The sequence below is a fragment of the Mauremys reevesii genome, linkage group 3 (assembly GCF_016161935.1).
Source record: "Mauremys reevesii isolate NIE-2019 linkage group 3, ASM1616193v1, whole genome shotgun sequence".
NCBI classification, from domain to species: Eukaryota; Metazoa; Chordata; order Testudines; family Geoemydidae; genus Mauremys; species Mauremys reevesii.
The window spans coordinates 21629432-21657226 of record NC_052625.1 but is presented as its reverse complement, the minus strand read 5'-3'; the positions used below and the strand labels follow the sequence as shown (position 1 = coordinate 21657226).

Here is a 27795-nt window from a genome sequence, read left to right as displayed (position 1 = left end):
GTGGCACGCATGCCATAAGTTGCCTATCCTTGCGATATAAAGTCAGGTGATAAATTTAAGATAGAGGATAGCACGACACTAATTTCCCTTGCCCCTGAAGAATGTGGTTATGGAGACAGAGGTGCAAGCTGAATGTCTTTGTTGGTCCATAAATATGGGAATTAAGATGTACAAATACTGGTTTTTCACAACATGTAACCTATTCCTTGAGTATATAGTAAGTGGAAAAGGTAGAGTAATTTGTCAATCTCTTGGTATTTGGATTGTACCGAATTGAGTCTAGTTTGGTATTGATCCTTTCTGTTTGTTGGCTGTTCAATGGCATATTTGGTGATAGCTGATCATCAGTCCAACACCTAAATGTTACCTCTCAAATGAGCAGCTGAGGACTGAGTGGGAATGGGGAAGCATCTTCTAAGCCCAATAGGTGCTCGCTTTGACAAAATATGTTATGTTAAAAAAAATGGAGAGCAAGTGTTAAATCTGCTGCCCTTATGATTGAGCTTAAAAGAAAGCACTGGTTAGGATTCCCAATGATTACCAGACTGTACTATGACTATGGCTTAAATTATGAATATATTTATACATTACAACTATATACTTGAAAATGTGCCTGAAAATATTGTTCATAACCTTGCCCAGTCTTGAGTTAAAGATTTGTGTTACCTTAACCTGTACTGTTTTTGGTATGATACAGAATCTAGAACCCAGGACTGGACAGTGAAAGGAGGATGGATTTTTCAGATATTTGGGCTTTTTTTAATTGCACTTTTTTAAAGCCATCATGCTGAGTTTCAAGGTTTAGGGCCAAATTCTGCTCTTAGTTATACAACACAGAAGTCAACAGTTACTCCAAACTTCTCTTTCTGTAGGAGGAAGCAGAACGTAGCTTATTCTTTTGGCTTTGTTTTCTAAGGTATCTCTGGAGCTCATCATTTAAAGGGACATCAGGAATTTTTAATTTTTTAAAATAGATTCAATATAACTACAAATAAAATGTGATGTGTTTTCCTCATAGGCAATAGCAGTGAAACACTGTTTGGAAAAGGACTCCAGTGAGCTTAACACAGAAGCTGTGCAGAGCAGAACAGGCTTTACTAGCAAACCAGTCAAAGGAACTGGAATAATTAATAATTTAAACTGGAAATCAGTAAGAACTGGTGCCATTTATGCCTTACCGACTCCCAGGGGAACTCTGCAAGCTCTGTGTTGGAGAATAGTGTATTTCCACCAGAAGTTGTGTTTCGATACTGTCTTATTCTGGCTGTCCTTTTTTGGAGCATCTTAAAAGACTGTGACAAAGTTCCTCCTCTGCCTTGGTGGGTCCTGCACTTATTGGCGGATTTGCTCACCTCAGATATTCAGGGCAGCCCTCAGTTTGGCCAGTTTTATGGCTCAAACCTGCCATTCACTCAGCTAACCACATCACTTGCCAGCATGGGGAAAAGGAAGGAGAACAATCTCCACAGTCTCTGCTGACCCACCTAGTGGGCCAGGGAGACAGGCCAGGGATCTTCGCCTCTGGTGGGACCCACAGTCCAAGTCAACTCCTCTTATATCCATTAGGAGGGAGGGGAATGAGGAACCCAGGCCCTCCCTCTACTCTGGGTTTCAGCCCAGGGCCCTGTGGATCGCAGCTGTCTACAGTGTTACGTGTAACACCTGTGTGACAGCTACAACTCCCTGGGCTACTTCCCCATAGCCTCCTCCCAACATCTTCTTTATCCTCACTACAGGACCTTCCTCGTGATGCCAGATAGCGTTTGTACTCCTCAGTTCTCCAGCCGCAGGCCCTCTCACTCTCAGCACTTTGCGCACCCTTCACTGACTGAAGTGAGGTCCTTATTAAACCAGGTGTCCTAATTAGCCTGCCTGCCTTCATTGGTTCCAGCAAATTCCTGATTTTTCTGGAACTGCCCCTGTTATCTTACCCAGGGAAAAGGGACCTGCTTAATCGGGGGCTAATATATTTGCCTTCTCTCATTCTCCTGTAGCGGGCCCCTGCCCCATGGACCCAACCGGCTTCCGTGCCCCTTCAGCATAAGCCATCTGCACGACTTAAAGCCGGTTCATTTCCAGACCACGCCAAGGAAACATCTATACGCTCGTGCTCCACACTCTGCACTTCCTCACCTTTGCGTCCCACCCTGACACAAAGTGGAGGGACCTCCTGCCACCTCTAGAGGGTGAGGAGCCCGGTGGGCCAGCCTATACTCCACCCTGCTCCCAAGGCCCGCCGGGGATGTCAGTTGGTCGCTTCTTCACAGGGGTCTGAGCACGAGCGTGTAATTGGTGCAGTTCACCCCCATCCTGGACACCTGCCCTTTCTGCTGCGTGAGGGAGACTCTGGTGCACGTTTACCTGGAGTACGCCAAGCTGCAGCCTCTATTCTGTCTCCTCACAGATATCCTGTTGCATTTCTGGCTGCACTTTCCCCCTCATTTCCTTATTTATGCACTGCCTATAGGTGGCCTCACAAAGTCACGGGACCTCCTGGTCAACCTCCTCCTGGCCCTGGCTAAAATGGCCATCTATAAAACCAGGGAGAGGAGGTTGGCCGATGGAGTCTCCTGTAACTGTGGGGCCTCTTTCCGGTCCTCCATCCATTCATGCAACCGGGCAGAAATCCTCTGGGAGGCGTCCACTGACTCCCTTCATGCCTTCGAGGAGCAGTGGGCGCTGTCCGGAGTTCTCTGCTCGGTGTCCCCATCTGGTTCCCTTCGTTTGAGCCTTTGACAGCATGTCTGTCCCTGTTATTTCATTAGTTGTCCCCTGAAACCACTTGGTTTCCAGGTCTTGTTGATCCCCCCCTTAAGGCTGGGGGGATCTTTTAGCAGTGGGCTCCCCACTTCCTGCATCCCAATAGGATCACTCTCCTGTAGCCCTCTGGCCCGACCCTGTCACAAGACCTATAGCTGTGATACAAGATAAGGCCCCGATCTTGCAGTTTTTGCAATTGATTCCATGTGGACTGACCCAAGGCCAAAAATTGGTTGTATGGTCAGAGTTTAAAAAAATGATTTTGCACCAGCATACTACAGATAGGGTTACAGTTCATATGGAATTATTTGTTTAATCTAATTATGTAGTATGGTTCAAGAGACTCTTTGTTTAGTCCTAAAAAATAGAATATATTAAATATCTGAGTTCATTTGGAACTTCTAGAATCAGTAGCTGCTTCCTAAGTATAAGTGTGTTTTGCCTAATTCTAAGATTTCATGGAGGAGTGGGTACATTTTTGGTCACACAATCAATTTAAAGCAAGAGAAAATCCCCCAAATGATTTATACATTTTAACTTTTTCAAGGACTATAGACTAGCATTATCAACAAAATTCTAACTATGAAGCCAGATCCTGCTCTGGCATATATCAGCATAGCTCCATTGAAATCAGTAAAGTTATTCCAATTTACACAAAAAGCATCTGGCTGTAACTTTTGATTTTTAAAAAACCTTGATTGTAGATTAAAAGATTTTTCCTTTAATTTGGCATTAGAAGGAAAATGAAAGGGAAGAGAACTCAAAATAGTCGTAGAAGCAACATCAGCGACTAGGTTTTTTTAAGTTCTTCTATTGTGCCAATTGCTGTTGTATCTGAATGCTTTCCAGAGTTAAGAATAGTTAAGTGACTAGCATCTGTTATTTGAGGTTTCTATTTCTCCCATATCCCCCAGAGCAGTTTTCAACCTGTGGTGCACAGACCTCTGGGAGTTTGCAGACTGTCTAAGGAGTTCTCGAAGGTTGTCGTTACAACGGAACAGTGGTTTTCAAGCCGTGGCCTGTGGGGGTCCACAGACTATATCTAAGATTTCCAAAGAGGTCTGCACCTCCATTTGAAATTTTCTAGGGTCTGCAAGTGGAAAAGAGGTTGAAAATCACTGTCCCAGAGGGCAAAGTGTGGAGGGCAGGAGCGGCGCGGGAGTGTAAATACGAAAAATGGTGATGTTAGTTGTCATTCTAAGTTTTTGCAGGAGTGAATTTCATAGTATTGGGCCAGCTCCTGAAAAAGCCCTGTCTGCTGCATCTGCTAGTTTTACTTCTGATGTGTAGACAGTTGTTCCTGAGGAACACAGCTACTGAAGTCTGAGAGAGTAAAATGGTATATTGGGCCCATTTCCTTTACAGCTTTGAAAATAAAGACCGAGATTTGATTCAGTGTTCTGTTGGGGAATGAGCGGAGTGAGTGAAACATAGGACTGATGTACTCAAGTGAACCTGTATTACTGAGGAGGTGTGCTGCTGTGTTCTGTAACTCTTGCAGATTTTGCAGGGCAGAAGCATTCAAGTCTAAATACATTGGATTGCGATGATTCAAGCAAGAGTTAATGATGGCCTATGCGATTGAGGCCAAATTGTAAATACAAATGATGGGATGTAGCCTTACCAGATTAAGGTAGGAGAATGCATTTCTTGTAAATAGTTTTGTGAACGTCCTGCATCAGAGCATGGGATTTTTTTTTTGCAGCTATGTTAGGTTGTTGGTTCCAGCTTTTTGTTGAATGCTTCTTAATCAGAGCCACTTGTACTGAGTCACAGCAAGAGGGCTGGGCGTTTCAGCCATTTAAACCCCTTGAATTTTGTTGATATTTTGAACACAGGAAGCTGAGAATTCATACAGCTTTGAAACATTTGTCATACATCAGCATTGTCTGAAAATGTTGTCGCTTGACACCTGTGTCTTTTAGAATGATTGATAGAGTGTGTGTGTGTGTGTGTGTGTGTTTGTTACGGTATAGCAGTTGGACAGTTTGGACTAGAAGGTTGTGAGACAAAAGGAAAATAACTAGAAGCATCAACGGTTTTAGTTATGTTCTTTGGGTGACTTGTTTAAATAGCTGAAAATACAGACTTGCTGTGTCGGCAAGGTTTTAATTTGTTTTCCATCCAGACCCTCCCTTTTCTTGAATTTGGCTTCTGCGCACTGGTGCCCATCTGCTCGTAGTAAGTAGATGAAGAAATGATGGCTTGCTTCCAGTAGAGTCCCACCAGTGCCATGCCATCTGTTACCCAGCAATGCAGGAGTTGGGTGGAAGGAGTTAGTTTCTTAGAAATAACTTTTATTTCAGTTCCCAGGTAGGACATAGTTGTATGGGGTATTTTAACTTTTCTTAAAATATTTGGAAAAAAAGATGCTTAGAAAATGTACTATCCCGAGCCCCCAGGTATTACTGACTAATAATACTTTACATCTAATGCTATCTTGCTCCCAAGAGCAACTTCATATATTTGACTCATCCACACTGAGAGATGGGTGGTCTGAGAACAGGAGCTAGAACTGGAAAGTTCTCCTGTGTTCTGATACTGACTCCCCTCTGTGGCTTTGGGCAAGTCACTTAACTTCACTGACGCTCAGTTTTTGTGGGCTGAATTCTATCCTGTGTCAAGATCTGCTATAGGCAGGCACCAGAGAACTGGTTGCAGCTCCCTGGTTCCATATCCTGAGCCACCTAAGTACGGCTGTGATCTGTGCCAGCTGGGAGACGTCCCAAAAGGATTGTCTGCCCTCTGAGGACTGCCAAGAGTGCCGTTTGTGTTCCTAACTCATGTATATGTTTCCAGAGTCTTCATGGGACTCAGATGGGTAGTATTCCACATCACACTACTCTCAGTTTATTGACTTAATCAACTGTTTTGTAACTAATGTTTTGTTGTAGGAAATGGAGGAAAAAAACCTTCTTCGCTGCCAGTCTGATCAAAAATCTCAAGAAATCCATCAGCTGCAAGAAGAACTGAAAACAGCTAAACAGTTTCTGAAGGAGACCCAGAATTATGCGGAAGAGATGAAAAGTGAGATACACATTTCTACCTATTTAAATCCTGTTACAAACTATTACTTCAGTGTGCAGGTTCTTTAAACCTCATTATCAATGGTGATTTGAAGAATACCCAAGAAAAAAAGTTCCCATTGTGTGATATAGTTAAATTAACTTTCAGTTAATACACGCAATTCTCTTTCCAAACTGAGATGGAACTTCTTTATACAAATATATAGTACTAACTCATAAAATTATATGGTTTTAAAGCAATTTAAAATGAGGAATAAATATGTCCCAAAGAGAACTATATGGTCAGCATATTAAATACTACAATGTGCTCCTGTGTTTTAAAATCCCAAACAAACAAATATACCTCAAACTATTATCCTTTTAGCTTGTGTATGGACGCCATCAAGCTTAAACGTGGTGAAATGTTACCTGCCGAGCCCTAATTTGACTTTTCCCTACATTTGTCTATTTGGTTGGGAAAATGCAATTTGCAGATTGAGGTTTAAGAGAACAGGTAATTCTGCTAAATAGCCATTGTAAAGAAGGAGACTGCTCCCACTTATCCCTGTAGAAGTCTAACCTTACTTAATGAGATTTCAAAATTAAATGTATGGACCCAGTCCTGCTCCCATTTTAATCAGTATTTTGCACTCTCCAATCCATGAGGCCATCCAAATAAGTGCTTTGTGTTTTGATCTTATTCTTGGCAAGTGGCAGCACTTTCGGCTAGCTAATAAAATGTAACGCCTTCTAAGTCCATTTTCTTGCTTTCGCTATCTTCTAGCTGTGGTTCTTAAGGTGTCAAATGGTAGCATTATCTCCATTTTCTGGAGGGAATAATTATGAACAAAAAATAAGTCAGAAGATGTTTGTGCTGTAGCTGTGCACTGCAACCAACAATACCTCGTCTTAATTGAAACATAACTGAATGTGGGTGCTCAGAGTCCTAGGCTGTCACCCTTAACCCCGGACAGTTCTTCCTCTCTAACAAGTCTCTGACTATCCTCTCACCCCTGCAGTGCCTCCTTCTGGTCATCCAGGGACTGAGCTCATTTCTAGCTGGAGCATCCTCTGCTGGTCACTATCCCTCTCCTCACTGGCCCCCATGTCCCTCCCAGACCCCGGTGCCCTCCCCGTCAGGCTCCTGCTCCCAGCAGAAATCCACTATCTGGGTCTCTCCACCCCCGGAAATCCCCACCCCCTATTCTCCACCTTGTCTCAGTGGCTACTGCCAGTACCATCTAGCCCCCTTTCACTGAGGCTGACTGCAGTCTGTAATGGCCACTCATCATTGGCTGGGGGATTTGGACCTGCTGCCTTTCCCTGCAACTCAGTACCTCTGTGGGACTTGGACAAGGCCCTGCGGCCTGGGGAGTTGCCAGTCTGGAGCTCTCCAGGCCTTTCCCTAGCCCTGCTTCACTCTAGTACCCCAGCAGCCAGGTCCCTCTCCCTTCAGAGCGAGAGGGAGACTGACTGAGTGCCTGGCTCACAGCCCTTTTATAAGGGCCAGCTGTGGCCTGATTGGGGACTGGCCCAGCTGTAGCTGCCTCCCCAATCAGCCCAGGCTTGCTGCTTTCCCCAGCCACAGCCCTCTGCAGGGCTGTTCCAACCCCTTCAGGGCTAGAGCGGGCAACCGGCCCGCCACACCCCTCTTTGAATCACCACCCTAAATAATCCTTCTCCACCCTAGGTGTTGATATATTTCAAATAACTGTTGATTGGTATCATTTCCCTTCCCCTCTGTCTGCTCCTCTTTCTCACCAAGTTCTGGGTCTTGGAGACATTGAATTTTCCTTGCCCTGTAGGAAGGGAATGCGTAGTCTTGTTTCATATGGTAAGTTGGTGTTATTCAATAGAATTCTCTTTGCAATACAGGAAATCTCTTGTATTGCCCGTGTCTCTTAATTTTACTCCATACATCAGTTCATCAAACACCTTGAACATTTTTATATATGCTGGAGTTTGAAGAGAGGAAAATGGACAAATAGGGCACCAACATTCTTTATCTAGCCATTGGTACTGTTGCCTGTCAACCATGAGTTTCAGAGTACAAGCCATCGGACCTCAGTGAAGATGGGCTGTAGAAACAGTTACAATTGTGAAGCATAGAGCGATTTGACTAGCAGTATGTTCTTTCTGCAAAACTGAATTCTGGCAATGCTAAAATTGTCTCAGCTATCCAATGTCATGGTTTGGGAATAAAGGCAGTTTTAGAACACATAAGTAATTATATTCTGAAATACTAAGAAAATGTATTGCTAGGTGAAAAATTGAAAATTGGCAATATTGCCATTTTATAGTGTTATCCATAAAAGCTAATATTGCATATTTGACATAGTTTGCTTTCACAAATTAAGCACTTTTTTTTTTATTACTATAGAGAAGAGTTTGTCTCAGGAAATACAATTTGAAAAGAAAGAAGCTGAGATTTGGGATTTAGAGGAGGGGAAAATCAAGATTTGACTGAGGAACTTGAGAAAGTGCAGTCAGAGTTGCAACTTAAACAAGCTGAGATCGCTCATCTCCAAAATCTATCTGCAGCCGAGTTGGCTTGTTTAAAAAAGGAAATAGTAAACATCAAGGCAGAGCAAAAGAAACTTCAAGAGCAACTTAACAACTCGCTTCAAGAAAATGAGCAACTGAGCAAGGTAATAAAAAGAAAGAATGAATCAGTAGCACGTTACTTAGTTCATGACAGGGAAAATGGAAACTATTTAAAATGATTTGTCCTATATCTTGGTTGAAATGGTACAATACGGAAACTCACAAAGCCATGTTATTTTCAGTCTCTGTTATCAATGCCGGATAAGAGCAATATCAATATCCTTTCCTTACTCCATTGTGAGAAGGCTTGATCAGGAGCATGAGGATTCTCAAGGAGATGAGAACCCGACATAGTCTGCTCAGGAATAATACTTGGAAACTCCGTATGCGCTGGGTCCCAAAAAGGCAAAAGGAATTGTCCCCTTTGTAAGGAAGTAATACGTACAATTAATGAGTAGGTTGTATAAACATCAGTCTTTAAATCTTTTCTCTTGCCTTCCCACCCTTAGGGCTGGTCTACACTGTGGGGGAGAGTGTCGATCTAAGATACGCAACTTCAGCTACGTAAATAGCGTAGCTGAAGTCGAAGTATCTTAGATCTATTTACCTTCTGTCCTCACGGCACGGGATCGATGTCCACGGCTCCCCCGTCGACTCCGCTACCGCCGCTCGCTCCGGTGGAGTTCTGGAATTGATGGGGAGCGCGTTCAGGGATCGATATATCGTGTCTAGGTGAACCGCGATATATCAATCCCCGATAAATCGATCGCTACACGCCGATAGGGCGGGTAGTCTGGACGTACCCTTAGGATGTGTTTGCTGTGGTTTTCTCCTATATACGGGTCTCCTGGAGTGCTCTGTATCAGACTCACTGCCTCCCTTCTCTCCCCCCCGAGTATATCTGGGTGTGCAGAGAGATGTGTTACTTCTGTGAAGCCCATTCTCAGGTGGCAGGGTAATGTAGTTTGTTCATCTCTGTTTTCAGCCTGGGACCCTCTTTCAAGCAGGGAAGGGGACCCAAATTTTAGGTCACAATGGAGTGGGAATTGTCCCTGTCTGTTTATCAGGTCAAGGACTCAGGCTTTACCAAGGAAAGGAGTTTGGAGTCTCCTCTCCCTCTCCATAGGCTTGCTCAGCATTGAAGGATTAAAGAGCACTTTAGCCAGTGTGTGCCCAGAAGAGAGGCACATAAGAATTCCATTCATTTCCGGTTAAATCTAGATGTTAAACTAAAATGTTATATAAAAAGATAAGGAAAATGTGTAAGTTTGGGGAACCTAAGTGCAGCAGTAGTCCTACCTGAGAGAGACATGGCCATGCCTCCAGAAGGGGGTTTCTTCCAAAAGATTCCATTGACCAAAAGAGTGAGGACACTACAGCAAATTTCAAAACTCCAACTGTGGCCATTTCTTAGACTTAGTAAGGAAAATCTAGTTGGTGGCAAGCAAGTGGGCCATCGTCTCTAGGGTATGATCCTCAATTTGAGTGTGAGAGTTCTCTGGGTTACATTCTTGTCAAATCCTTGAGGTGTTGTGTAAGATATTCTTTCATGGCAATTTTTTCTCTATCTTGATGTGATTTGTAGCAAAGCATTCTTACTCTCTGGCTACAAGGAAACTGTTTACACTCATGAACGTGAAAAAAATCATCCATACCCCGTGCATCCACTTTCATAAGTGCAAGGCTATTTGGGGAACCAGTGAAATTAGTAGCTGAGACAACAGAAGCCTGAACCCTCCTTGTCAAAGCCGGCATAGTAATCCATTGGTCACTGCCAACACCAAAGGTATTCATGAAGAGAGTGGTTTCAGAGTAGCAGCCGTGTTAGTCTGTATCCGCAAATAGAACAGGAGTACTTGTGTCACCTTAAAGACTAACAAATTTATTTTAGCATGCAGAGGGGAGAGTATGAAGCAGAAGCTCACATAGATGACCTAAATCTTTTTCTTCCCAAACAATTAAATCTTCAGCATCACAAAGACAAAATGAGCATTTGTGTGTGAAGAGTTTACAATTCCTATACAAGACTCTTCGTTTTGACCTATCCTCTGTGTTGAGAGGTTTAAATGGCTGGTAGTATCACAGCAAGGCTGAGGTCTCAAGTTACACAACCCTGTCCATTTACAGACAACATCACTGTTTGTGCCCTGACCAGCGAAACAGATCCATTCCCAACTTGCCAGCTGCTAGAAAGGATTCCAACCCCTGGAGTTCAAAATCAGAATATTCTGAATCCAGTGCAGGACATTGTTCAACCAGGTTAAAATAGGCATGGCCTGGACTCTAAATTTACCACTATGGTAAAGATTTACAAAGACCCAAAACTTCATCTCATCAATTGTATCCTGGCAGCAGTCACCCCGGAGCTAGTTTTCCCCAGTGACCAGGTTTGCTGATGCCATGCATTGGTAATATCCTCTGAGTGGGATTTCTCAATGTGTCTCCAGAAATTCCATTTGTGGACACGTCATTCTCAGATCCTGTCCAAATGTCTCTTTGGGGCAGGTAAGTACAAGGAACATACTTTAAGCCAACCCAGTTTTCACTTTGGCCCTTGTATGATTGCTACAGGAACACACCTCACTTGGTGAAGAGCATACCTGGAAGACAAGATGCCCCCAGGGTTATGGTGGGTCACTCAGAAAAAAGAGCGTCCAGCTTTCTGAACCGCACACCTTGTGCTGTACCGTTTTTCAATATGTCAGGGTACACTTCCTTTTAGTTTACTTTTACAGAATTCAGTAGTGTTGGAACAAAAACATAGGAATGGACAGATGGGTTCAAACTAGTGGTCCATTGAGTCTCCTGTATGTCATCTGACGGTGGCCAGTATCAGTTGCTTCAGAGGAAGCTTCAAGAAACCTGTAGAGGGCAGTTATGGAATAACTAACCCACAAGGGAAATTTCTTCCTATCTCCTGTTAGAGGTTGGCTTGTGCTCTGAAGTATGAATGTTTATATCCCTTTCAACATAAGTGAGTAACCAGAGGTCAGAACTTCTCTCAGAGGCCATGGAAATAATGTCAGATGTCGAGAAGAATCCGCTGCTTTACAAGACAATTCGCATAAAGGGAAGAGGAAAGAGCTGAAATCATCCTTCTAGTTCTTCACTAGCCAGAAGTTCTGGGAATTTTTGGACATGATTGATTGATAGCTAAGGAATCTCCACTATACCAGCAGAAAAACAGCTCTCTTGACGCATGGGCCCCTATTTCATCTGTACCTGAGCTGCCTACAGTTTGACAGCCTGGATATCAAAAGGAAAGTGTAGTTCAGCAGAGATTATCCTTTAGCCCAGTGATTTTCAAACTTTTGTCCTGTTGACCCCTTTCACATAGCAAGCCTCTGAGTGCGCCCCCCACCTCCTTATAAATTAAAAACACTTTTTTAGCCTGACTGATACATTTTGGTATCCAGGCAGAATTCAATCAGGAACTTTCATTCATTGTTCTGGTAAAGTTTCACTTATGGTGCAAAGGAAACAATACCTTACTTGCCAGGGTCTCTACTTCAAAATGAGACCGTGTTTAAACATGTCTTTTCACTCTGCCCCTAAGGTTGACCGTAACTGACTGATGTGATATTAAACATAACAGGGCAGTGTCTACACTGCATGTTGTAACATCGTGTTAATGAACACATTAATTAATATCTTATGAAACTTCCCAGGGCAGACATGCCCTGTTATCTTTAAACTGCTTTTACTACCTCATTATGTCACACTCGACTTGGGAGAGCACATCAGTTCTGATGTATGCAGAATTTCCATCTAAATTATTAATGAAGTGATTCTTCTTATGACAGCACTATTCTTGCTAATAATTTAGATAGGCATGTGAACAATTCCATGTGCCACTGCAAAGAGAAATTCTGGTAATGACTATATGAAGTTTTATTTGTAACACGCATAGGTTGGGTGTTTACTGCCAAGCAGAAGGGAAAAGTTTTTAAACCTGTCCATCTAGGTGAATTTTTCTTATCAATTCCCTCTGCATTTTCTAGTCTGCAATCTGTTTCTACTTCCATTTATGGTGAATGAGGACTGTAGTTCTATGCTCGCTTCAGAAATAAACACATCAAAAGCACTCATGTAGCACAGTGTGGAGCCGGTATTGTGGCAAGCAGGCATTGAGTTACAGTACTCACTCCATGCCCAGCTGATGGAGCACTGTGCTTGATATTTACATTATCCTGAAGTGCGTTTTATAAGGCTGCCAGATATCTACCATCCATTTATTTTGGCACCCCAATGCACATAAGGTGGACAAACATGCCTGGACCACATGCTTTTCGGCCGGGTTCTGTCATTTGGTTATTTTGAATATTATATTTAGATTATGATTTCTCTATCAAGGAAATCTACACACACGTAGCTTTCCAATAAACATGACTTTAATGTTTCTCTGTTGGAATTAGAAGCTGCTAGAATTCAATTGTATATTACTAAGTGAACTCTACTGTACAAATTCATATTATAACTTTTGTTTGGATTTTTAGTTGCACTGAACTTTTAATGGCAGGTGAGATGCCATTAGTGAGAGTATAATGCTTAGACAGAAGAATGAATTTTCCTATTAGCAACTAAATTTTTTTTTTATTTTATAGCTAGACAATCTGAAGGCTTTAGTTCAACTGAAGAAGCAAAATGGATTCGCTGACAGTAAACTGAAGACATGGATGCAATCCTGTAAGCAGCTGGGGAAGGAAAAAGAAATGTTGCCGAAACAAATTGCTGACCATAATGCTCTCTTAAAGGAGCACAAGCCAAGTATGGGGTAGTTGAAGAAGGAAATGCTATACTAGAATGATTGTAAGGCTGCAAATCATTCCTGGAAGTCACGGTTTCTGTGACCTCTGTGAATTTTGCAGTGCTGGTGCAGCTGATCCCAGGATCTCAGCAGCTGGGGAAGCCCAGGAGCCAGCCGCGCTGGCCGTTGCTCAGTCAGCCCCAGGCACGGTCCCTGGAGCAGCAGTCTGGGACTCGTGGTGGTGGGGCCCTGAGCCACCCCTTCCCCCCCAGCACCAGCATTGCCCTGCTCTCTCTCTCCACTCCCCAGCAGTCTTCAGGAGCATCCCCTCTCCCAGGCGGTAAGATTTAGTCCCAGGTATTTTTAGTAAAAGTCATGGAGGGGTCACGGGGCCCTGACTTTTTGTTTATTGCCCGTGACCTGTCCATGACTTTTACTAAAAATACCCACGACTAAAACATAGCCTTAATCATGATCCTGTTTCTAACCTTAATGCATTTATTTAGAACACATGTTTTCAAAACCTCCATTATTACATTTGATTCAGATGAGGGGCCAGATCCTCATAAATCAGTATAGTTTCTGAAGCTCTGCTATAGTTGACTGTGGTTGCACAAGCACACGTCTTATGTACTTAATTAACAAATGAATGATTGAGATCATTGCATTCTAAACACATCTTTCCAGAGTCTCCTTAAAGTTATTTGTACAGGTAACGACTCTTTCCCTTGGTCAGGTGCTGATGAGGTTGCCATCTACCTACATTCACTGACCCAGGACAACGAGCCAGAGTATGAGCCAGACGGACTCCCAGAGGTGGTCAGAAAAGGTAATTGTTACTTCTTTAGAGGAGAATGGTCCACATTGTGGGGAGTGTGTGCACGCACGCTTATCTAAATAATCGTGTTGTCATAGGTGTGACTTGGAAGCATTGTAAACACTTGGACATCATTGGCCAAATCCAGCCCTCATATAGGTTGCAAGAGAGGGATTCTAGGCCCAGCCATTCCCATTATAAAACACCTTTTTCTTCTGGTTGATAGGAAGGGGGGAAATTTTTGCTTAAACATTTTTAACTAAATGTTTTTTCATTGAAATGTGCTGCATTGTCAAAACCGAAATGTATTACGGAGATGTATTGATTCGGACAAAGTTTTTGCTGAGCAGGGAGGGAGACCCCCAAATTGAAAGCCTGATGTTTTTTGATTCAATTTCATTTTATGAAAGCATTTGAAAGGCTTATGTTTTCATTCCAATCTAGAATAAAAACAAATTCTGAAAGCTCGAAAGGGGTCGCAAAACAAAATTGTCTCCCTCTGGCCGGCTCTATGTAGAACAATAGGAGAGACATCGTTTTCAGATGGAAATGATTTTCCAGTTAATGGTGTCCCTTTAAAGGAAAAAGAGAACATTTGCTTGGGGAAAACTCTTTTTGCCATTTTAGTAGAGTTGCTGTTACACAGATCCACACCCTTGCCTGAGTTCACCTATAAAATGCTAGGAACGCAAGATAGTCCTAATAATTCCCCCATTCTGTTATTCAGTGAGTAAATGCCATTTTACTTTCTTAAATTATTACCCGTTGTCATCTCCATCTTGAATTGAGCAAGATCAGATTGATTGGAACAATAAAGTAATTTAATCAACTGTGGTTAATGGCTGTTGTTTATTTTTCAGGCTTTGCTGATATTCCTACTGGGAAAACCAACCCCTGTGTTTTGCGCAGAACAGCGCTAAACCTAAAGACCAGTGCCCGTCTTGCTGCTCAAAGCCAAAATTTGTCACCATATGGCCAACGTTTACAAAAAGGCAGGTCAGCTAATTTTGCCAAGATCTCTAAACCGACAGCTGGTGGCAGCAAATCACCAAAGGTAACTGATCGTCAAAATGTATCTGAATGTGCAGGGCCTGGGAAATCCACATAATGTATTTATCTCTCCAAGTGAGTTTGAAGATATGCCGTGTTATTCATGCCTCCTTTATATCTGCCATGAATATAGTGAAGACAAGGTCATCAATGTAAATAAAATGAATAAAGCTTGGCACATAACAAAGATCTGGGCATAATGGTAAACTTAAAATTGTTGGTATGATCAAATCTGTGATCTCATGCCAAGTGCTCATTAACTTGGTAAATGGGAATGAGGTCAATCTTCCCACTTTAATGCTCATCCCAAATATTTGATTATTTCTTGAAAGGCCTGGATGCCTAGAGCAGGGGGGGTGTGCGCGTGCATATATGGATTACACGCAAAAGCACTCAAAAATTCGTATATGGTGGAATTAAGGCTTGTTGGCCCAATCTCCCTGCTCAGCCAGCCCCAGTTCTCTTAGACTCATAGACTTTAAGGTCAGAAGGGGCCATTCTGATCATCTAGCCTGACCTCCTGCACAACGCAGGCCACAGAATGTCACCCACCCACTCCTGTAACAAACCCCTAACCTGTGTCTGAGTTACTGAAGTCCTCATATCGTGGTTTAAAGACCTCCAGGTGAGAGAATCCTCCAGCAAGTGACCCATGCCCCATGCTGCAGAGGAAGGTGAAAAACCTCCAGGGCCTCTGCCAATCTGCCCTGGAGGAAAAATCCTTCCGACCCCAAATATGGCAATCAGTTAAACCCTGAGCATGTGGGCCAGACTCACCAGCCAGACACCCAGGAAAGAATTCTCTGTAGTAACTCAGATCCCACCCCATCTAACATCACATCACAGACCACTGGGCATATTTACCTGCTAATAATCAAAGATCAATTGCCAAATTAATTGCCAAAATTAGGCTATCCCATCATACCGTTCCCTCCATAAACTTATCAAGCTTAGTCTTGAAGCCAGATATGTCTTTTGCCCCCGCTACTCCCCTTGGAAGGCTGTTCCAGAATTTCACTCCTCTAATGGTTAGAAACCTTCGTCTAATTTCAACTCTAAACGTCCTAGTGTCCAGTTTATATCCATTTGTTCTTGTGTCCACATTGGTACGAAGCTTAAATAATTCCTCTCCCTCCCTGATATTTATCCTTCTGATATATTTATAAAGAGCAATCAGATCTCCCCTCAGCCTTCTTTTGATTAGGCTAAACAAGCCAAGCTCTTTGAGTCTCCTTACATAAGACAGGTTTTCCATTTCTTGGATCATCCTAGTAGCCTTTCTCTGTACCTGTTCTAGTTTGAATTCATCCTTCTTAAACATGGGAGACCAGAACTGCACAAAATATTCCAGATGAGGTCTCACCAGTGCCTTGTATAACGGTACTAACCCTCCTTATCTTTACTGGAAATATCTCACCTGATGCATCCTAAAACCGCATTAGCTTTTTTCATGGCCATATCACATTGGCAGCTCATAGTCATCTTGTGATCAACCAATACTTCAAGGTCCTTCTCCTCCTCTGTTACTTCCAAATGATGCGTCCCCAATTTATAACCAAAATTCTTGTTCTTAATCCCTAAATGCATGACCTTGCACTTTTCACGGTTAAATTTCATCCTATTTCTATTACTCCAGTTTACAGGGTCATCCAGATCTTCCTGTGTGATATCCAGATCTTCCTGTGTGATATCCTGGTCCTTCTCTGTGTTAGCAATACCTCCCAGCTTTATTAGCACATTCCCACTTTTTGTTCCAAAGTCAGTAATAAAAGATTAAATAAGATTGGTCCCAAAACCGATCCCTGAGGAACTCCACTAGTAACCTCCTTCCAGCCTGACAGTTCACCTTTCAGTATGACCTGTTGTAGTCTCCCTTTAACCAGTTCCTTATCCACCTTTCAATTTTCATCTTGATCCCCATCTTTTCCAATTTAACGAATAACTTCCCCGGTGGAACCGTATCAAGTGCCTTACTGAAATCGAGGTAAATTAGATCCACTGCGTTTCCTTTGTCTAAAAATCTGTTACCATCTCAAAGAAGGAGATCAGGTTGGTTCCACTCTGTCCCCCACCCCTGAAAATTTCAGCCCAAGCAATTAAAGTTTGTAAAGTTAGAAGCAGCAGAAAACAGGGTCTTCTTGTAATGGGAGGAGTCAGGTACCCTTAATAATAAATGGTCCTATTAGCTTTGCCAGTAATATATGTTGGTAACAATTCTGTTTTTGCTGGCACTAGAAGGATAAGCCCTGATGCTCACCTCTCACACAGGACCCACATCAGTGTAAATGGGATGAGAATTGGGGCCAATTACCTAGACTATCAGAAGCTTTGGCATTCAGGATTTCAATTGTCATGAAGCACACATATATAACTACTGAAGTTTTAGCTAACTGATGCTAAAATCATGTCAGAATTTGGTGGGGAGTGCAGGGAGTGCAGAGACAAGGACGATTGTAATAGCAGTGGGGACTGGAATTTGAGAGAACCCCAAAGGTGTACACATTGTGAAATTTTTCAACAGTTTTACAAAGCTAGTGTTGACCATCACAACAAACATATTGTGAAGGTTATGTTAAATATTTAGAATGACATGACATTCTCCTGAATATTTCATAATACGTCTGGACAGGATATCCTCTGCAGGCCAATGTAAATGCTTCAGGACTAAACAACTTTTTCAAGTGCTATCATATTTACAGAATAAACTATAGGACATTTACAAATTCATTATGAAATATCAGTAATTAAACTTAAATTACATATCTCAAAATACAGTTCTGCAGATTAGTGATTGAGCAAGAAGAGACTAGACAAGGAACTCCTGTGTACTACTCCTTAGCTTTGCCTATACCTTGTTAAATTATGTGACTTGTGATTTGTAAAGCATGGATGATAATGCCCATTCTATCTTGAACATGGTGAGGAGTAGGTAGTTGCTGTAAAGCATTCTGCATAGCGCTGTTGTATTTTCAGAGTGATAACTATAAACATTGAAGATTCTTGCTTTTAGCGTGTGTCTGCTAATTCATATTATTCAGTCGCTTGGAATGGGTCTTTCACTTCCTGCTGGTAATTAACAAGGTTCTCCAATACCACTAAAGCATGAGAATTTTTTCTTTGTGTTGCAGGTAGATGATACTCAGCAGTGCCAAGCAGAAACAGCTATTGAACCCATGGAATCTAGTTCAAGATCTCCTCTTTGCATGAAGAAGCAAAACACACAAGCTGTTGCTGAGAACTTGATGGAGAATCTCAACACACACCAAGGCAGATGTTCCTTGAGCACACAAAAACTACCTGATCAAAATGAACAAGACAAAAACTGTATGGTACAGTAAACCTGAGTAGTATAAGTAGTATACCATGAAACAAACCCTAACCGCACTCCCTTGACCCCTTAAACTCTGCCCCTTGAACCAGTGATGAGCTGCCAAATTTTTAACAACGGGTTCCCTCCTCCCTCCAAAATTTTAACAACGGGTTCCTCCTTCCCCCTCCGTGGGGTCGTGCCCCATCCAACCCCTCATGTTCCTTAACACACACTCCGAGACCCCTGACCCATCCCCTTCCCTGTCCCCTGACTGCCCCTTGCCGCCCCACCCAACCCCTCCTCTCATTCTCAATGGCCCCAGAACCCCTACCCCATACAACTACCCTTCTCTCTGTCCCTGAGTGCCCCCACCACCTCATCCAACCCTGCTCTTTCCTGACTGCTCCCGGGACCCTTCCCCATTCAATCCCCTGTTCGCTGCCCTCTGACTGCCCTGACCCCTATCCACCCCCACAACCCACCCCCTCCCTGCCCCTTACCACACTGCCTGGGGACCGGGTCCACTCTGCCAGGACCACGACCGACTCCGGGCCGGGCCGGCCGGGCCGGGCGGGCCGGCCCGAGCCGCCCGACTCGCCGGGCCCGGGCCCGACTGGCCGAGCCGCCCGACTCCCGGCCGGGCCGGCACCGCCCGGCCGCTCGGCCCGACTCCCGGGCTGGCACTGGGCCCGGCCGCCGGGCGGCAGCTGCGGGGCCCGACTCCCGGGCGCGCTGGGCTGGAGGGAGCCGCGGTCTGGGACCGGGAGCTGCTGAGCCAGCCGCACCTCCCCTCCCCCTCCGCGCCCCAGCTAACCTGCTGGCTGCCTCCATGCTGCTTGTTCAGGCTTCCCGCAAACATCTGATTCGCGGGAAGCAGGGGAGGGGGGAAAGAAGGGGGCGGGGCAGGAGAGGAGTGGGCGGGAACTTTTGTTAAATTTAGCAGCCCTTAACAAGCGGTTCCAAAATGGCTGCTAAAATTTAACAACGGGTTCGTGCGAACTCGCTGCAGCTCACCCCTGCCTTGAACCCCACTCACCTGTCACCAGAAGTCCAGCTCCGGGGGGTATTAATCCCAGGGTCAAGATGCCACATGACCGGAAGCAAGGTGTGTCACGTGACCATCCTCTACCACTCAGGAAGGGTTTCAGCCGCTGGGGACCACCCCGAGAGGAGATTTGACCAATCAAGGCAAGTTCTGGGGTGGAGTGACCCATCTGGATGTGGGTCATGTGACCCCTCTAAGAACTCCTCCTACTGGGCCCGCCGCTCGGCCCGACTCCCCGGGCCGGGCCGGCACTCGCCGAGCCGCTCGGCCCGACTCCCGGCCGGGCGGCACCGCCCGACTCGCCGCGCCGCTCGGCCCGACTCCCCGGGCCGGGCTGGCACCGGGGCCCGACTCCCTGGGCCGGCACCGGGGCCCGGCCGCTCGGCGGCAGCTGCGGGGACCGACTCCCCGGGCCGGCGCTGGGCTGGAGGGAGCCGCAGTCTGGGACCGGGAGCTGCTGAGCCAGCCGCACCTCCCCTCCCGCTCCGCGCCCCAGCTTACCTGCTGGCTGCCTCCATGCTGCTTGTTCAGGCTTCCCGCGAACATCTGATTCGCGGGAAGCAGGGGAGGAGGAGAAGGGGCGGAGCAGGAGAGGAGTGGGCGGGAACTTTTGTTAAATTTAGCAGCCCTTAACAAGCGGTTCTAAAATGGCTGCTAAAATTTAACAACGGGTTCGTGCGAACCCGCTGCAGCTCACCCCTGCCTTGAACCCCACTCACCTGTCACCAGAAGTCCCGCTCCGGGGGGTATTAATCCCAGGGTCAAGATGCCACATGACCGGAAGCAAGGTGTGTCACGTGACCATCCTCTACCACTCAGGAAGGGTTTCAGCCGCTGGGGACCACCCCGAGAGGAGATTTGACCAATCAAGGCAAGTTCTGGGGTGGAGTGACCCATCTGGATGTGGGTCATGTGACCCCTCTAAGAACTCCTCCTACTTCCCTCTACCAATCAGGATGGGGTTCACCCTGATAGGACCTCCCTCAGAGGAGATTCGACCAATCAGAGTGAGTTCTGGGGTGGGGTGACCTGTTCGGAAGTGGGTCGTGACCCCTCTAAGAACTCCTCCCAACGCCCTCTGCCAATCAGAGAGCAGCACCATTACCCCATAAGTCCCAGCTCCGGGCAGAGGAGGCCATCTCTGACCAAGGACACGTGTGTTAGAAATTGTGGAAAGGCTACTGAGAGGAAACGTGGACTCCTTTACCACCCCCATGAGAACTTCGGACTTTGTTTTAACCCCAAGCACCTTTAGACTTGTGTGGAGATAGCGCTACCTCAATGACAGTTCCAAGGAGGACCCTTTGACTCAACCGTTGGGTTCTTACACTGTTTGTTTTCTGAAAATCTCTCAACAGCTTAACGATGCTGTGACAGTACCTCCTATACGGCTTTTGACAGTACCTCCCATAAGGCTTTATGGAAATAATGCTTAGAATGTGTTTTATGGAACTATGCTTAGAATGTGTTTTATGCTACATATGCCATGTAACACATCTCCGTAAAGGTTATGATCTAATGAATGTATTAATCCTATTCGTATGCATGTATCATTTTTGTATTCAAAGTTATGAATGTTGGCTGTGTACCGGCTTGATTTCTAAATAACCTTAGTAGAGCATTTGGTCAGTTCCTGGGGAAAGGAATGTTGAAATTAAGTACCTAATCAAGAAACACTGAAAGGACAATGGATCTTGGAATGCTCCAATCCACATAAGAAGTCTACTTGAGGAAGTTCAAGGTAGCATGTAAACAATGGATGCTCCCTGTAAAAACTGTGAGTCATGCATGGATATGTGGCTTGCCCAAGTGACTCCAAAACTCCATCTTGGAGCTGGACTTGGCACAGGAGTGAGGAGGGGGTCTCCACCCCCAAGAGAAAGTCTATTTAAACCCCTAGGAGAGCCCTCCATTTTGGCTTCAGCTGAGTAAAGAGACAGCCCCATCTCCCCCTCCCTGGGATACTTGAAAGAAATTGGAACAAAAGACAGTGACTGCAGGGGGTGTGAGTGATTGCTGGACCCAGGCTAAAAGGAGATTAGTCTGTAAAAGGGAGCATTGTGGAACTGGTGAGGATCTTATCTGTATTCAGTTTGATTAGATATAGATTTGCACATTTTCTTTTATTTTGCTTGGTGACTTACTTTGTTCTGTCTTTTACTACATGCATCCACTTAAATCCTACTTTCTGTCTTTAATAAAATCACTATTTACTTATTAATTAACTCAGAGTATGTATTAATACCTGGGGGAGCAAACAACTGTGCCTATGTCTCTATCAGAGTTATAGAGGGCAAACAATTGATGAGTTTATCCTGTATAAGCTTTATACAGGGTAAAATGGATTTATTTGGATTTAGACCCCATTGGGAGCTGGGCATCTGAGTGTTAAAGACAGGAACACTTCTGTTAGCTGCTTTCAGGTAAACCTGCAGCTTGGGGCAAGTAATTCAGACCCTGGGTCTGTGTTGGAGCAGACGGGAGTGTCTGGCTCAGCAAGACAGGGTGCTGGGGTCCTGAGCTGGCAGGGAAAGCAGGGGTAGCAGTAGTCTGGGCACATCAGGTGGCAGCTCCCAGGGGGTTTCTGTGATCCCACCTGTCACAGATGCCTTTCTAGAGGCCTTTGAGAACTTACACGTCGGTAGCCCTGTGGGAGTAAGTCTATCATGCATCAGCTGTTTTTGCTCATGTCTGAGACACAGATCTCAAGAGGGAAATCTGGAAAAGGACAAAATGGACTTCCTTATGGTAGGGGTCACCCCACTAAAGCTCCCAACTTCCGGGGGGGTGTAATATAGTTATTTAACAGAGCTGTCTGTGGAGACATAGAATCATAGAACTTAAGATCAGAAGGGACCATTATGATCATCTAGTCTGACCTCCCGCAAAATGCAGGCCACAAAAGCTGACCCACCCACTCTTGAAATAATTCTCTCCCTTGACTCAGCTGTTGCAGTCCCCAAATCCTGGTTTAAAGACTTCAAGTAGCAGGTAATCCTCCAGCAAGTGACCCCTGCCCCATGCTGCGGAGGAAGGTGAAAAACCTCCAGGGTCACTGCCAATCTACCCTGGAGGAAAATTCCTTCCCGACCCCAAATATGGCGATCAGCTGAACCCCGAGCATGCGGGCAAGACTCTCCCATGCAAGCGACCCCTGCCCCATGCTGCGGAGGTACTAATTACCAGTGGCGGCACGTTATTGACCTATTGACTAAATAGTGTTATCCTATCAAACCATTCCCTCCATAAACTTATCAAGCTTAAACTTAAAGCCAGAGAGGTCCTTCGCCCCCACTGTTTCCCTCGGTAGGCTGTTCCAGAATTTCACTCCCCTGATGGTTAGAAACCTTCGTCTAATTTCAAGCCTACACTTCCCGACTGCCAATTTATATCCATGTCATGTACCATGTTTTACTCACACAAGTATGGAGCGGGAGACACATTCGTATTGACACATTTAAATAAGTTTTATTAATCGCCTGCTTTAACACAACCTTTTGGCGCCGCCTGTAAAAATGGATGCCATGACCCCTACCATAAGGGAGTCTGAGCTGGTTCCTGTTGTCAGTAGCTACTGGTGTGGTGCTCCCTGCAATGGACACAGCTCAGTCAGTGGTGGGGCTTTCCACTGCACCCTAGGCCGGACAAAGATGTGCTCTCCGGTACGTATTCTTATACACAGGTGCAGAACAGATTACTCATCACTCCTGACGCATTGAGGTGCAGCCCCTTTGCACATTACTGCCTTTCTCCTGGCACAGGTCGTTTCGAACAAATCTGTCCATCATACAGTCTGTCCATCATATTATCCTTTCCTATTGTCTATTCATCATATTGTGCTTTTATACTGTCATTAGGCTGGGTCTGCCTGTTCCTTGTTATCTGTGTGGGATGTGTTCTGCACCCAGCTGTTCTGGTGCTGTTTTGGCATACGTTCCTAAGAACATAAGAACGGCCGTGCAGGTCAGACCAAAGGTCCATCTAGCCCAGTATCTGTCTACCAACAGTGGCCAATGCCAGGTGCCCCAGAGGGAGTGAACCTAACAGGCAATGATCAAGTGATCTCTCTCCTGCCATCCATCTCCATCCTCTGATAAACAGAGGCTAGGGACACCATTCCTTACTCCATCCTGGCTAATAGCCATTACTGGACTTAACCTCCATGAATTCATCCAGTTCTCTTTAAACGCTGTTATAGTCTTAGCCTTCACAACCTCCCCAAGTAAGGAGTTCCACAAGTTGACTGTGCGCTGCGTGAAGAAGAACTTCCTTTATTTGTTTTAAACCTGCTGCCTATTAATTTCATTTGGTGACCCCCTAGTTCTTGTATTATGGGACTAAGTAAATAACTTTTCCTTTTCCACTTTCTCAACATCACTCATGATTTTATATACCTCTATCATATCCCACCTTAGTCTCCTCTTTTCCAAGCTGAAGAGTCCTAGCCTCTTTAATCTCTCCTCCTATGGGACCCTCTCCAAACCCCTGATCATTTTAGTTGCCCTTGTCTGAACCTTTTCTAGTGCTAGAATATCTTTTTGAGGTGAGGAGACCACATCTGTACACAGCAGCTGAAACCCTTCCTCTTCTAGCAGCCCTCTTTTGCCAATTTCTGTGAGCAGGGCCTGCCTCTGGCTCACAGCCTAAATTTGCTTAGCAACATCTTGACCCTTACTTCAGATCAGGCCTCAGGCCTCATCTCACTACAATTCATTCTTCCATTTTGTCCTTTTCCAGATTTTCCTCTTGAGATCTGTGTCTCAGGCATGAGCAAAAACAGCTGAGGCACGATATATTTTTTCCCACAGGGCTACCGATGTGTAAGTTCTCAGAGGCCTCTAGAAAGGCATCGTCAAGCTGTTGAGAGATTTTCAGTAAAGAAACAGTGTAAGCACCCTACTGCTTGTTGTTAATTTATGCAATCCCTGGTTCTTCTTCGAGTGATTGCTCATATCCATTCCATGTAGGTGCGCCGCGTGCACGGTCGTCGGAAGACTTTTACACTAGCAACTCAGTGGGTTGGCTGGGCGCCCCCTGGAGTGGCGCCACCATGGCGCCGGATATATACACCAGCCGACCCACCCACTCCTCAGTTCCTTCTTACCGCCCGTGTCGGTCGTTGGAACAGTGGAGCGCGGCTTAGCTGACCTCCACTTCCCTAGCTACTCATAGTTTCTCTCGTTAATTATAGTTCAGATTTCTATAGTAGTATAGTTAGAGTATTTAATTCAGAGGGGTTCGGGGATTACCCCTTCCCGACACCCGGTGCCGGGTACGATGCCCAGTCCACAGGGTTTTACAATGCTCGGCCGGCCACAAGCCGATGCCGACAAGAGATCCTCTCCTAAGTACCTTGAGGAATCTCACCTAACAGATAAGTGCCACTTTTGTAAGGCCTTTAATCCGAGAACGAAAGGGGAGCGGGACTTTCGTCTCAAGCAGCTCCTGAGGGAGGCAGCTCTTGCCCCTCCGCTCTCGGCACCGAGCGCTGGTTAGTCTTCAAGGAGCGCTCCCTCGGCACCGGATCGCCGGTACCACCGAGGCCTCTCGGCACCGGCCGTCGCTGGCTCCGACGTCCACTCGGCATGGATCCCTCTCCTGGAGCATGAAGAGGCACAAGATTCTTGCTGCGTCCGAGCCGCCTGCTCCGCAGCCCGAGTGCTATGCTAAGTCGGATCGCCCGCACCGGCGTTCGCCGCGGCACCGACAATATCCACACCGTTAACTCCGGCCATGCAAGAGCGGTCGAGTCCGGTGCTGGAAAGCTCCCCGGTACGAACCGTGGTCGAGCTCGCTATTAAGCTGCGTCAGAGCCGCCTGCTCCGCAGCCCGAGCGCTCTCCTAAGTTGCACTGCCCGGCACCTATACCTGCTGCGGCACCGACGGTATCGGCACCGTTCACTCCGGCCATGCAAGAGCTGTCGAGTCTGGTACCGGAAAGCTCCCGGCACAAGCCGTGGTTGAGCTTACTCTCCAGCTGCGCCAGAGCCGCTTGCCCGCAGCCTGAACGCTATACCAACTCGGTCTGCCCAGTTCTGATACCTGCACCAACATTATCGGCACTGTCGACTCCGCCACGCAAGAGCCGCCGAGTCCAGCACCGCCGTGCGGGTTATATTGTCGATCGGCAAGCCTGCCTTGCTCAGACCACCCCGCGCCGGCACCTCAGAGCAGCAGCGTCACGATCGCGTCCCGCAGATGTTCTCGGTCCCGCCGCCAAGCCAGGTGCCGCACCGCCACGGTCCTGGCACCGCTTCTCCATTTCAGTACTGGTCGCACTCGTGGCACCGATCAGCGCCCCGTCACGACCTGGCACACTCGGTGCCGATCCAGCTCCTGGCACCGCTCCAGGCTCTGGACTCCGTAGCCACCCCGGCATCCAGCCTCGAGATTTCGGTCGACCTCCTGGCACCGCCTCCGGTCGCAGGTCCCATTTTCGCCCCGATACCAGTATGCCTCCCGGCACCGATCCCCGGTACCGCTGAGACGACATCAGCTAGAGAGGTAGACTATGCCCAGGGCTTTTAGCTCCTCCATGGCCATCCATTCGGGTGTGCACACCAGAGTCTCCCACGTGCCCCAGTGCCAGGACCCTAACCCCCATCAGTGGCTACCCTGTATGTCTCGGGCGTGCCGTCAGGCCAAGGGCCTACCTGTGATCCGATCTCGCTCTGTTCTGTCAGAGCACTGGGTGCCAGAGGCGACGGTTGGCCGTCCCCCTCCGACCGGTATGGAGGAAGCCCAGTTCAGCCACCGGATTCCCACATCCCACCAGATCAGGAGGTCGTCCAGGAGCGTGAGCCCACACAGGACCCACTTGTCCCTGGCCTTTCTTCTTCCTCATCCCCACATGAGGCGCTGGCAGGAGCGTACTCCTTCGGCCTCCCCTAATCGGCTTGGGGCCCATCAGGACCTCCCGAGACGAGTGGCGCTCACTATGAATCTCCAAGTGGTCACTATCCCGCCCATGGGCTCGGGAGTCGAATGCGTGTGCATGGTATCCTCCAGGGGTGACGGGTACCTATAGGTACGTCTTTCCCCTGCTCCCTTGCCACTTAGTCCATCAATAACATGCAACGCCATGGCCGACAGGTACCAGCCCCTAAATTCAAGGAGGCTAGGCAAATGGACTCCCTGGGCCATAAGATGTACTCGGCAGGCGCCCTACAACTTCGCCTTGCAAACCAGCAAGCCCTGCTCAGCCGTTACTATGGGCGGCGCTGGGAGACTTTACAGAGTCGGTTTCTCTGAACTTCTGTCAGGGGTTTGATGCCCTCCTGGAAAAATGGAACGAAAGTGGTGAGAGCTTCCCTCCAGGCCTTGTTGGATGTAGCTGACTCCGCAACCATGACTCTGGCCGGTGTGGCCACGAGGCACATTTCATGGCTCCAGTTATCGAGCCTCCCCTCGCAGCTGCTGCACACTATACAGGACTTGTCCTTCAATGACAAAGGCCTGTTCTCACAGCTGACCCTAGGCTGCAAGGCCAAAGGACAGCAAGGTCACTATGCACTCCTCTCGGCATATGCATACCGATGTCTCACCGCCGACCTTTCCGCCCAGCCTCACTGCCCTTACCCTGCGCCTAGACAAAGACAGGGCTTTGCCAGCAGGCGTCGCTGAGGCAATCGTAGGCGTTGGTCGGGACCCCAAAGGCCAAAATCAGGTCCTCCTAACCACCAATCGGGCAAAAGCCTATCCCTCCTCATCCATCTTAGGCACTCCTCTCACAAGCAATTCCTTTGCAAGACGTGCGGACGCTCCTCACCATCGGAGCTATAGAGGAGGTCCTAAGGACGAATGGGGCAAAGGGTTCTAGTCCCTCCGATTCCTGATCCCCAAGGCGAAGGGAGGTCTCAGACCTACCCTAGACCTGCGGGAGCTCACCAAGTTCATGATAGACCTGGAGTTCCGCATGGTGTCCATGGGACCGCTATCTCATCCTTGCATCCCGGAGACGGGTATTCCGCCTCGATATAACGGGCGCATATTTTCACGCCGCCACTTATCCTCCACACAGAAGGTACCTCTGGTTTGTGGCCAACCGTCATTTCCAGTTTACGGTCCTCCCGGCTGGCCTCTATACAGCCCATGTGTATCCACAGTGTCTGGCTGTAGTCGCCACCTCTCCGCCACCGTCGGATACACGTTCTCTATATCTAGACGATTGGCTCATTCCAGGGACCACCGGGCCCAAGTTACCACTCATGTGGGCATCGACAAGGTCCTATTCCTGTGCTCAGGCCTGATGATCCATAAAGAGGAATCCACCTGATTCCCACACAGGAATAGACTTAACTGGGGCCACCCTGACTCCAGTATCGCACAGCCTGCTTACCTACGCCTTGGTTTCACGCGATGGTAACCATTGTACAAGGTCTATGGACCTTCCCGACAACTGTGGCTTGAACTTGCCTAGGTTTCCTGGGTCACATGGCTGCCTGCACGCTCAGAACCAAACATGCCAGGCTGCGCCCGCACACTTTAATCGTGACTCACCTCAGTGTACCACCCGCC

General features: G+C 46.6%; 1 long non-coding RNA gene across 1 annotated transcript in view; it reads left to right on the top strand.

Moving 5' to 3' along the window:
* The window catches only part of LOC120402161, a 44047-nt gene extending 25935 nt beyond the window's left edge, over nt 1-18112 (top strand). Inside the window, exons 6-9 of the long non-coding RNA XR_005597027.1 lie at nt 5655-5787; nt 13793-13885; nt 14734-14927; nt 18052-18112. This is a non-coding gene — a long non-coding RNA (uncharacterized LOC120402161). The remainder of the gene's footprint in view (nt 1-5654; nt 5788-13792; nt 13886-14733; nt 14928-18051) is intronic.
* The last annotated feature ends 9683 nt before the right edge of the window (nt 18113-27795 follow it).